This window comes from Ambystoma mexicanum, chromosome 3q, assembly GCF_040938575.1.
Source record: "Ambystoma mexicanum isolate Mex_15411 chromosome 3q, UKY_AmexF1_1, whole genome shotgun sequence".
NCBI lineage: Eukaryota > Metazoa > Chordata > Amphibia > Caudata > Ambystomatidae > Ambystoma > Ambystoma mexicanum.
In genome coordinates this window covers 209,506,835-209,520,264 of record NC_090926.1, presented here as the reverse complement: position 1 = coordinate 209,520,264, position 13,430 = coordinate 209,506,835, and positions in this window count along the sequence as shown.

Genomic DNA, 13,430 nt, shown 5'->3' with positions numbered 1-13,430 from the left:
TACCTCCTTCTTATTCTGTAAATCATAGTCCTGATTCTGTCCCTTTCTGTGTGCAAAGAAACGGCACTAGGCCAATGGGAGATTTCGAGCCTTGTATAAATATTGTAAATTTGACTGGGGAAAATAGGCCTTTGTATGTAGGGGGACCGGTTTATTTTGTATGTGGTAGTTTAGCTTTTCCCTGGCTGCCCAAGGATTGGCAGGGGACTTGTTATTTAGGGATATTGTTACCAGGTGTATTTATAGCCAGTACCTTAGAGGTATCTAAGGCTCGCCCGCGACGGGATAATGATGGAGATACCCCTGGACAAGTGTTCGGGGATATAGCCAAATCAGTAGTTCCCTTCTGGGGACAAATAGCAAATTCAGAAAACATCAGGGGATTAGCGAGGGTGTTGGAGAAAACAATCAACCGGACCACGGACATACTTTACAATATGACCTTAGAGCAAAAGGCGATAAGATTGGTAGCACTTCAAAATCGAATGGCATTAGATGTCATTTTAGCTGAACGAGGTGGAGTATGTAAATTAGTGGGGTCCGCTTGCTGTGTTTTCGTACCAGATTCTTCATCAACAATATTTAAAGCAATTCAGAATTTACATACTCTTAGTTCTGAAGTCCATATCCCTGTAGGAGACTGGAGCCTTAGTACTTGGTTTTGGGATTCTCTACGATCTTGGGGGTGGAAGGTGCTTTCTGTTATTCTAGGTATTTTAGGGACTCTGTTATTTCTTTGCTGCTGTTTTCAATGTCTCCCGAGTATATGCGGAATGATAGGGGGATGTTGTGCCCAAGTTATGAGCGCAATAGGGCGTAGAATATATACCCCGAAGACAGCATCTAAAGAATTCATGTTGCAAGAAGTTCTTATGAACAACTTTATGGCTATTGACATTTCAGACAATGATGTGGAACCTATGAATGATAATGCCTTCAAATATTTTTAAGAGTATTAGGAAATAATGTTTTAGCACTTGGCATAGGCCAAAAGGAGGGTCTGTGGAAATCGAGATAATATTGTGACCCCAATCGCATTGTTTAAATGTATGTTGGCCTACGCCAAGCTGTCTAAAGAATATTATGAACATAGGTTCCGCGGCAAGGTCTTGACCTTAATGTATCGTGAAAGCTGCCATCTTGGATTTAGCCGCCATTTTAGGTACTCTTGCCGTGCGAAAGTCACCTCGAATCACAAAATGGAGGCCGAATGACATTTCGAGTAAGACTTCGGCTATGGTGACCTCCGCACACGTGAATGAATAATATGTCCGCAGGCTACCTGTTAGGGTCATGAACTAAGACCCTGTCCTCTGTTTAACCTAGGTGTAAATATGTAACTGTATCAGCGAAACCGATCTAATATATGGAAATTGCATGTTCGACCTGGCTACGAACCCTAGCCGTTGTTCTAAGAATGGTTAACTTACAAGAGGGCTGACCAATGCAGTACAAAATGTATAAAAACCCGAGCATCCCGATGATCGGTCTCTCCCACTTTCAGTGCGAACCTAACGTTGAAGGTTCGTGTGTTAGTCAGAGGGCCGAATAGCTATTCGCATGTCAATTGACTTTGGTAACTTTGTAACTTTGAAATAAAGCGCTTTGTATGTCCTTTGTAACCTGTGTTGGTGTGTTTCCTTTTGGGCTTCCCGGCCTCATGTCAATTTCTTTGTTTCCACATTCTTTATCCTACATCTATGTCTAAGAGAACGACAAATGGGGCTTGCAGGTTATGCGCCCCAGCCTGATTATTGTTTACAAGGGAAACCTGCATGGACAACAAGCACTTTTTAGGACACATCTAAACGCCAATTCCAATTTAAACCCTAAACATGCAGGTGGAAACTTGGTATACATGCATATAGCACCGAACAGCGGCTCTGAAAAACAAAATGGACCCATTGCTCTTACAAACAAGTGTACACGTTGAATAACAACAACTAAGGGGTGTCTCAGTGATTCAGGGTCATATTCTTCGTTGTTCCAGAACATCAATGCCACAGGATGAAGATGGGACTGCATTTGTATTGAATTCAGGGACACTAGCATAGCCCAAGGAGTTACAGCAATTGATTACAGAGCACTCCGCCCTAGTTGTAAAATTGAGTTACGTGTCTACCCCAATCACCACCGCAAGTAAGGATATAGCGAGATCACAGCGAGTAGGACTCAATGCACCTGGAGTTAAATCCTCCACAGATGTTGTTTAAGATCTAGGTACGGAAGCATTGGGTTGACTAAACTGCAATGGGTTTCAGGACACTGAGACTCCTTTGCCCGATGTTGCCCATTTTTATAAGCCAGCGAACATAAATATTATTAAAATACTGACATGAAATACTGCTGGTTTCGCAAAGAAGATTTGTCGTGGTGATTGGTGGTGTAATTTTAAGAAACATCATGTAATTTGCCTACTGGAGACGTGGGTGACCGAAGATGATTTCCTACAAGGTTATTCCACTATCTAAATCTTAGCTACCAAGGGATCGAGATGTCGTCCAAGTGGAGGCCTCTTGATCTGGGTTGATTCCACCCTTAATTGGGAAATTGAGGCAGTTGAGACTGGCTCCAATGACGTTCAAGAGCTTCATATGGCTACAGGAACAGAATCAGTTACTATATTATTCAATATCTATGATCGATCTTGTACAATGGATGCAATCAAATTGGTAGAGAGTCGAATTTCATTGGCCAAAAGTAGAAAACTGAAAGTCGAACATATCTTCCTGGAGGGGGATTTTAACATACAATTTGAACCCCTCAAGTTATTCCCAGACTTAGAAGATGACAAAGACTATGCTTGGGCTATTCCGGAGATAAATGCTAAAATCGAAAGGAACATACAAATTTGCAACAGAGGTAACACGGATTCTGTTTAGCCTGTAGTTTAGGGCTTGCAACGGGAAAGCAACACACGATTTCCCAGGTTGACCTACTTTTGTGGTAGGGAATTAGCCAGCCAAGATAGACTATTGGTTAACTCTGACATTTAGTGGCATGCTTCTGGGTCCTCACCTGCATGGGGAGTAGCCATCTGCCAATATGCCCTGTGTTGCGTGATGAGGGTTCTCTAAAGGTCACTTCTTCCAAAAGGGGTAGAAACGTGGGCATAGATATCACTGGGCATGCCAAATGCAGAATAAATTGGACGAATTTAGAGGTAAATAACCTATTACGAGAAATGTATGCTAGAAATTGGCCTTTTTTTGGAAAAACTCCTAGGCAATGATCTCCTAAGTAATATAAAAGACCATATATACCTATGACGAGTTGGTAGTGTCTGTAAATCCCTGGGTAGCGATATAGGAAATCCATAAGAAACCCCTCCATCATGCATATCAAATGGTTCGACAGAGAATGTGGAGATGCAATAAAAGGGACTCCCATCAGAACTTAAGAATGTACAGGGAGCTAACAGAGACAAGATGCCAGTATAAAAATCTAATACCAAGGAAAAAAGTTCTTCTGATGTGGGAAAGTAGCAAGAATTGCTGGATGCCCCCGTGAACTAAGGATAGTTCAGCCTTCTAGAAACTTGTTACCCTTAGTAATGAAGGCAGTCGTGATATTATAAAGGGAAATATCACAGAAGATGTTTGGCACGGGCATTTTTTAAAACTTTGCATGGAGCAAAGATTGCCCTTCATACGCCTGCGTGACTTGCGAGAGGGAGTGGTACCCTTAGAGGAGCATGCTGCGTTAAAATGTACAATGGATGAGATTAGGGCTATAAACAGCCAAAGGGCTGGTAAGGCGCCGGGCCCTGATGAAATTCCAATCGATCCTTTCAAGGCGGAATTAGATTTGATCAGCGGTTCTCCTTCTCCTATTCAGTGATGTGGCTGCTCAGTCCATGCTGCCATCCTCTTGGACCAGTGCGGAAATCTTACCACTGTATAAAAAGGGTAGTACGGAGAGACCCTGCGAACTACCGGCCCATAGCTTTACTGGGGGCAGCCGAATAAGCCTATGAAAAGGCTGTATTAATGCATTTATCTGATTGGGTAGTAGAGAAGCCGGCACCAGGCCATCTTCAGGCAGGACTTCGAGCATTCTCGATCAGGCATTCAGGCTCTTTGTGCTGGTTCAAAATTGTACTGCACGGAGGAAGGCAAACTTATATGTGGCATTTATAAATCCAAAGACGACCTTTAGTGGTGTATCCAGGGTAAAACTCTGGGAAGCGCCAAGCGAAGCAAGAGTACCATCTGGCAAGCCCAGGGCTATTCAAATTATTTACACAAATAATGCTGCCACTGTTCGTTGGGGCCTCTCCGGGGACATTACTGCACCCTTGAATATCAAAACCGGCGTAAGACAGGTATGCGTGCTAGCACCCGCTATCTTCTGCATTTGCATCAACGGGCTCTTGAACCGATCACTCTCCTGCAAACATGAACCACTCTCCTTGAAACAGACGCACCTTAATTAGAGTGAGATAGCAGTCCGCTGCTACTTTTTGCGGCCGACACCATCTTGATATCTTTGACCCCGATTGGCCTTAAGAATCAATTATTTGCTTTTAATCAGGGCTGCAGGCAAAATGGTCTCACCATTAGCTTGGTTAACAGCGAGACGATGGTCTTCCATTCACCCCACAAAAGGCCATGGAGATTAGAAGTTAGATGGATACGACCGAGAACAGGTGTCTAGGTGTGATTATATCTGTGTACGCTTTGCAGGAAACCGACAAATGGACTGATCAGATGGGAAACGGGTGCCTTATTTTAGAAAGCAATAGTAATGGGATTCTGAAATATGCAAAATCATATGGTAATGAGCCACTTTCACATGCATTGCACATTTACAATATGCAGGCTAGAGTTGCAGGAGAACATAGTCCTAAGCTATGGGAGGTGCCGGGAGGGGGTTCAGCAAGCAAAAATAGAGATGACAGAGAATACGTTCCTGACAAAATCCATTGTACCGGTCCACGAGCACTCCCTAGGTCACTTGGCACATGGAAATGAATCAAACTTGAATGGATGTTGTTTCACTGAACCCAGTACGGTGCTGGGTGAGATTGTGGTCCTCACCAGCATAGGGGAAATACCAGAAGATGCCATGTGTGATCTTCTGTCACAAGATGGTGGTCACGACTTACCATGGTGTAAACATGTTCAATCGAATTAAAGAGCCTTTGGGTTTCATACGCCTGTGCCATAATACCCATGCCGTGGCAGCTAGCCTGAAGCCCTGGCACAAGAAAAGGCCGTTGCATAGTGTAACAACTCTACCTATATGAGTTTTCTCCCACATAGATGCGATCCCTCTACATAAGACTGCGCGCAGGCCCTCTTCCCCTAGGGAGCAATCTTTAGTCTTGGAGTTCCAAGACTCAGATATTTGCCGGGTATGTACCTTGGACAAAGAGACATTTGAACATTTCCTTTTCTTCTGCCCTGGATTCTTGTGCGCCAAGAGGCCTGCGGGCATGTGGCGCAGTACAAAAATTAAAATAAATAAATAAATAAATATAGTGATTTATGATCTGCTTATATGAAACATTTGTTGAGAGAACACTCTGAGGTGGGTTGCTGATGCCTTGACTTTATGCAAATCAAATGGGAATGACAGCATCAAGTTTGCAGTCTCCAAGTTTCCTTATAGGGCTTGGTTCGTTAGGGCGAAATCTGAGTGTTTCATATGCACTGTAGAGCTCTTTTTGGAACAAACTACCTATGTTGATGATGATTATACGTGTTATTCTATGTCCAATTATGTTGAGTCGCCCCTTGCAATATTTCTTCTATCTTCTATCATTTGGTTAATACTCTAATCCCCAGGTCACTGTGCATACGCTATGACCATCCACGAACATAATGGCCCCGGCTACAACTGTGTGCACTTAGTCATAACTTATGCAGGGTACTAAGACGGCTGCTTACCCCGTCATGTACACGTGTTGCTACCCTTGTCTTGAGAATGGCGTTACTCTGGAGCCTCTTTGGTGAGTCCTTTGGAGTGCATGTGTCCCTTTCTGGAGCAATTTGAGGTTTCCCATCAGCACCAATGGTCAATAATTAGTCCTATCATTTTTTTGACTGAAAATGCTAAAGCCATTCACTATATCGCATAGAATCATCTTTATCTAACATAACTCTCCAAAATAGAATCAGGTATGTCTTAGTTTTTTCTTTTAGTACTATTTCCGATATTGCACTATCATAATGTGTATTACATGGCAGGTGCTAGATGCATTAATTGTATATATCGCTTTAGATAAGCACTGCCTGTTTATAACGATCCATCAAGCGGACATTTAACAGCCATTTGTCTCATCTACCTTGTGTTGCTGCGCTTTACACTTATTGATCCACAAGTTACTTTATCTTCTTTTTGCATAGATGTTTACTTTATCATTTCGTACATGTTTCTCTTGTCGCTTGAGTTACATCGTCCTTAAGTATTTTCATATACGTTCAGTATGTTTTCGTACATCTTCTTCATGACATCACTCTGTCCTCGTCAGATGTCACTCAGCCCTTCATGATGTCTAATGGTGCGTGCAGACATCCATCCACTCTCTCGACGTGAGGGTACATTCGGTATGGTTGTCTGAGTGCATAATGTCTCTCATACAATCGATGCGGTATAGGGACAACACAGTTGGTCCCACATGCAGCTCTTTGCATTCTGTTGCAGTAGGACGGTGGTGAGGGGGCGGGAGTTAGGGTATATCCGTCTACCTGCTCCTCTACAAAACTGCGGGCTCTATTGCTAAGGATCAGGATGGTCCCTCCTCTTCACTTATGTTTTGAAGAGTATTAATATTGGATACAATGTTTCTTTATTTTTTTCCTTAAATACTGTAGGTGCCTTTTTAGAAGTATTTACACATTTACTTCAAACCTCTTATATGTGTAATTGTCAGTTCATATGAGGTTGAAGTCAATGAATGTATTATCTGGTGAAGGTGCAGTTTTTCTACATCAAAACATCTTAAGCCAACAATACCACACTCAGACACTCTGGATCACCTCAGTGATTTTCAAGGGAAACCCCTTAGAATCATTCTGCTTGCTGGAAGTGATTAAACCTTATTTCTGTATTCTCTGTAGTTTGACATTTTATATATCATCTTTTTCGTTGGATGTGATTAACTGTTAATTTTTGTATTTTATGTGGATTAATGAATGTATGTGTTTAATCATTAAAGTTTGTAATCTCTGTGGCTTAATACTTTTTCAAAACATGTATACAATAATGTGATTTATAAATATGTGACTAACTTAAATACACACCAATGTGTCTTTTTGATTAAACATATCTTTTGTTATTCTATCTATTTTTTAAATTGTATATTACATTTCTGTCTTCCCTGCATTTCACGTTTTTCAAACATTCGGAAGCATTGCATTTTTGTTGAACATGTGTGTAAGTTAGTTTGAATTCTGAGTTTGGACCACTGTAGCTTGCTTTATTGGTGGGTGGTGTGATATATTTAGTCACCAATCTATATAACTTGTGATTAGGTCCAGGTTACAAAAACTGTTTTATAAATAGTCCAACATAAACAATCCTTTTGCGTGTGTTTATTCCTGGGGCAAACACAGGTTTCCCTTATACGTGCAGACCACCAAAGTCAGTAACACGTCAGGCATGCCTGGATATGCAGTACATCATTCAGAGGGCGAGACATTGTGCATGAAAGAGGTTTGTAACACTCCAATATGGGTAATTCATAACAGACACAGACCTCTGGAAAGCCTATACGGCTGGGCAAGAATAGGTCTTGCATTAGGGGAGCATGACGTTTCATCCAGCTGTGTTTGCTGCCAAGAGTACTACAGAAGTGATTTTTTCAATATTAGCACCCCAGCAATGGGGGCGAGGGTGAGTTAGGGAGCCTCCCTGCCAATCAGGAAGATTATTGGAACAGAGGCTTTACAGAAGTTATTTTTTCAATATTAGCACCCCAGCAATGGGGGTGAGGGTGAGTTAGGGAGCCTCCCTGCCAATCAGGAAGATTATTGGAACAGAGGCTTTGTAGTAAAGCTGCATGGTAAAGCCTGCGTTCTGATCCTCCTCAGAAGTGGGAGGCTGTCATCTTTCCTGCCAGGTAACAGCTAAGTGCTTTTCCGCTCTCCCATCCCCCAACAACAATTTCCACATCCTCCACCCACTCCCCTCCCTACCAGCTCACTTACGTGCAGCTTTCTCATCTGTCGCCGGGCACCTCGAACACTCAGTGTTTCGACTTTTCCCTGCTGGCAATAGCTGCCGTGGCAAGAGAGAAGGGACTATGTGAAGTTCCTTTCTCCCCCTTTCCATTGCAGCCATCTTCTTTTGTATTTTTTTTTAAGTATTGAAATGGCAAACATGCCATTTCTCAACTTACTAAAAAACTGATTAGCATTTCTGAAACACATGACTGGATGATAATAGCAAGAAGCCCCTCTGGAAGGGGACATTCCAGCGCCTGGTGATGCCCTTTGGCTCATTTTAAGGTCCTCACTTTACTCAGGCCTGTAATATTGCATATTTCTGTAATTTCTGTACATGCATAAGTGTATATTTCTGTAACATTGTAAGCTTCGCATCTTCTGTCATGCTGCGCCCTGCTGCCTCTGGGGATGGAGCGCATTACAAATAAAGAAACAAACAAACTCGCTCCCAGAGCATTAACTGACTCGGTAATGCCCCCAGTCGTCTGGGTTTATTGGTTAAATAGGGAGATTTCATGAGTGCAGGTGAATGACCTCAAAAAGGCCAGTAAGGCAGAGGCAGAGTAAGTCACATATCAAGCATTTATGATGTAGACACTCTGACGTTCTTTAAAGGAAAACCATTTAGTCTGGTAGGACTGCAAAGTTATGAGCTTTGTAGCTGATAAAACACATAACACAGAGCTGCCTTAAGCGGTCTATAGGACACCATACATACTCCCAACACTAAGGTCCGCAAGGGGGCTGGAAAGTGCATCAATTGTGATGCAGCACAGCTCACCGGAAATGCACAGGCCACTTTTGTGAATAAGGTCACCTGTACATTTCTCAAAGTAATCAAATAAAAAATGCATCTTTTGCGCATTTAAATTTATATTCATTTTTGTGACTTTTCTGTTAAGTTTATTTAAGTTTACAGTTTTTATCAGCTTCGAACAAGGAGTTAATTTTGGTATCTACATTAAAGATATTCACAAGACAGGCAGAAGACATTAGTTATTTAGACACTTTGCTTTATGTGAGTATCCCTGGCAGGAAAAGTTCTGAACTTCAGACCTATTCCATTAACGTAATACTTTGTTTGTTGCTCTGAACATGCACTGGCAAGAAATGGTCTGACCTCCTCAAGCCAGTGTTTATAGCATCATTTGTCATAAGTTTAACCCAAATCTATCACCCGAATCCTTTAAAAGTTTTCCAAAGACACTAAAAAATTCAGGAGATTCAGGGTACAGATGAATTTATTTCAAAAGGCTTATGTGCAATCAATACAAATTTGGAGGGAAGGATTAAAATAAAACACAAGGCTGGGAAGGGGGAAGACGAGCAGAAGTGTGTGTGCGTGGGGTGAGGGAGGTGGACAATTTCTACCTATTGATGAATACAGAAGCAGAATTACAAAGCAGAATTGTATGTTAACATTTCAGGCTAAGATTGTGATGCTGGAAATGCATTGGAGGGACATGGCCTCCATGGCCTTGTCCTGTAGTCCTTTTTATAATGTGTGTTCTGTGTATTTTCTGCACAGGAGTCCATGAAGGACTCCTGGCAGTGCAGCTCTTCCTCTTTTTGGTTTGGTGAACAGACCCTTGGGATACCCTTATGGCACCCATGGGTAGGGGTACAATCCTGTACCTCTAGTGTATGTTTTTGGGCACCTGTGTGTGGCCCACAGATTAGGGTGTGGGCTGGTGGTAGCTCCATGCTGAATTTGACAGGTGCTCTGAATATCCTCCATTTTGGGATACCCAGCCCCTGCCATTGGAATCAGTTGATTCCTGATAGAAGACAATATGGCCCCTGTAGCCTCTTGCTTTCTATTGCCTGTTACCTTGTTTTTCCAAAGTCCTGGGTAGCCCACACACTGTCCCTTCCCCTGACTGACTCTTGGGTGGAAGTTCCATATATGGTATTGTAGGGAATTCCAGGCCAGACTGGCTGGAGCCTTCCCAATGACTGTATGTTGTGTGTACGCCCATGAGTTGAGACCTGGGTGAATGTAGTGTGTGACGAATATGCATTTCATGTTATGGGTGTCTAGTTTCTGGTGTTTGACACAATAACTGAGACAACCCCGCAGGAAACTGGTATGAATGCAGTGTGGATTGCTGAATGGCTGGGTGCTTGTCCCAATCCACATTCCTTGTTTTGAGTGTGTGGATGGATGTGAATGGCCTGAATGCACTGTGAGTCTGATTGGCTGCCTGCCTGCATGAATGCCCTTCTGAGTGATTGGTTACCTGAGTGTGACCCACTAAAGCGAATGAGAGACCAAACAGTATATCTGGGGACCTCTCACTGATGGAAATCATTCAGAAGCTGAAGTCAAAACTTGATGCTTACCTTGAAGCCCAGCTAGAAGAAGGCTTTGCTGCTGCTTTCCTTTGCTGCAATCCGAAAGCTGTTGTGTCTCCAAGAACTGATCCTAGAGAGGACCTAGCTACGAGGGAATATCGTGCACCAGCTAACCTTCACCAAGACTCCCTGGAAGTCAGTCATCGAAAGGCTGCCAACCGGAGACGGGGACCACAGAGGAATCTGAAGTGAAGTGCCCGGACATTGAAGTCCATCTCCATCGCCGGCCATCATCCTCGACTGGAGCCCCAATGCTCCAATGCCTAAAACATTTGAATCAAGGACTCCCTTGCTCATCATCGTCGACCACTTTGTCCTGCCGGAGAAAGTCAAGGTCGCCACTGAACCGAGGAGAATCCGCTGGTGTATTTCCCGCCACCAGAAGTCCTCAAAGACACTGATGAAGATATGAAAGTCAGCCGTGGTCGAGTCCTGATCGTCGATGCCTGCCGACGATGACCTAACGCCCTTTCTGGGACTTAGTTATTCATTGGCACTTTGCGGCAACAAACTATCGTTGTCGAGGTGCACCACACACCTCATCTTCGCAGGACGTTCATGACCGATTGTCAACGAGCACCGCAAGGACCAAAGCTGCTGCCTCGATGCCATTGTTCACCTTTTCTTCAAGGAATCTTGACGATCCATGGCTCCTGCCTTAAAGGTAGTCACTCAAGAAGGATCCGTCAATGACCCATCATCGAACTCTGTTATAACAGGTACATTGGGGTGGTAGAACATTTGTAGAAGGAAATAAGACTCTGCTAAACAATATATGGACCGGGTTTGTTCAATATCTTTATTTACAGGTTTCCCAGGTGGGTGGATTGTTACAAAGAACTGTGCCTAGGGGTAGGGGCCCGGTATTCTGCCAATTGTTTAACCAACTTGTTTTCCTCCCAAGTCTATTGTTGATACCTTTTGCTATTGATTCGTATGCCATTTCGAAACTGTCAGCAGTTGGTGCATTTTAATGGAGTCAAAGAGTAATTGTTGTACCATATAGAAATTGAAAATGTATGATTATATTGCCTGAGTACAAAGTGTGTTATTGTGTGTGTATTACTTGAACCTTATTTATATAAAGAACTGTGTTATCACTAACATGGTGCGTGGACATTCCTTTGTGGGGGCTTGGAGACTACACTGTACTTAAGAACCAGCTTTCATCACCTCCTGAGAGCTTAAGCCTTGATTGCTCTTCCACGTTTACCAAATAGAGAATCTTAGCTGGGGTGCTCTGTGCTTCTAGAGAGCAGGATTACAGATACCCCCTCCAGTCTTTACAAAGATGCATTTGGGAACACAAGACACCTATGTTGGAATCATCAGAGCATGAGCTGACGCAGTGCGTCATTTCCACACTGACAAGGCCTTCCAAAGTTAGACCTTTAGCAGTTGCACTCCACTTAACCCCTTAAGTAACAGGCTATTATGCAAGTCTATGCAAAAGGTAGGTGCATACTCGTCCTTGGCCCTAGGAGTGGCACTGTGCATGATTTTCTATTAAAAAAATAAACGCAACCATCAATGCCACATTATTGAATTACAAGAGACATTTAAATAAGCACACAAAGCTTATGGCTCTGAGCAGCCATTTTGAAATCATTAAATTGCCACTGTGCACCAGCGGTTGCAAGGGAACAAGAATAGATTGATTACTGGGAACCTGACCTTGCTGTGCTGAGGTTCGAGCCTGGCTGAAAGAAAACATTGCACCTCAGTGGATCACTGCAATATCCAGTAGAAAATACATCTGGACATGGAATGTCTGTGGTACCCCCCTCTTTCTAGCCGGGCGTGCGTGTGTGCTTAAAGGAGGAGCGTCCCAGGAGTGCTCCCAGCAGAGGTGTGTCAAAGTGCATGGTTTTGTGTGCATGTCTGCGCCTTGCAAAGGAATGCGTGCATGTAGAGGTGTGAATTCATGCATAAATGAGTGCATTCATGGAAGGCAATGCACAAGGAGTGTGTGTTCTGCATGGATATACACACACCTGAGAACACGTTGTGAAAACATAAAAATAATATGAGGCCGGGAAGCCCAAAAGAAACACACCAACACAGGTTACAAAGAACATACAAGTGCTTTATTTAAAAGCTACAACAGTTACCAAAGTCAATTGACAAACGGATAGCTATTCGGCTCTCAGAGTAACGTAACGAACTTCAACGAAGGTTCGATGCATTAGTAAGAGAGACCGTACATTGGAATACTTGGGTCTTTTATATGATTTGTCCAGCCCTTGGCCAACCCCCTCGGGGGTTAACCATTCTAGGGATCGGGCCTAAGGGTTCCTAGCCAGGTCAATCCTATAATTTATGCATTTTGATTAGTTTTGTTGATATAGTTGTATATTTACACATAGGTCAGCAATAGGACATGGTCTCAGTTCGCGACCCCAACAAGTGGCCTGCAGGCATATTAATTATTCGTGTGTGCGGAGGTAACAACGGCCAGAATCTTACTCAGAATGTCATTCGGCCTCCATTTTGATGTTCAGGGGGACTTCCACATTTCAAAAGAACCTAAAATGGCGGTTTAATCCAAGATGGCGACTCACATTACTTTCTCTAAGGTCAAGACCTTGCCGCGGAGTTTGTTCGCATATGATGTTTTAGACAACTTGGCGTAGGCCAATACACATACAATTGCTGCGATAGGAGGCATAATATTGTTTCAATTCCGACAACGTTTGCAAGTGTATTTGTAAGTATGCGTGTAGAGACGTGTCCCCAGAAAATACATGGAGAACTTTGCACATATGTGCAGAGGTGTGGGGACACGCATGCGGTGGTCGTGTGAACGCGTTTGTGTGCAGATGGGTGTGCGAGCGCTTGCACAGCTAAGTGTGTATGTGGAGGCCGTGTGTTATGTTATTGGGGGTATATTGCATGCTGTGGCCA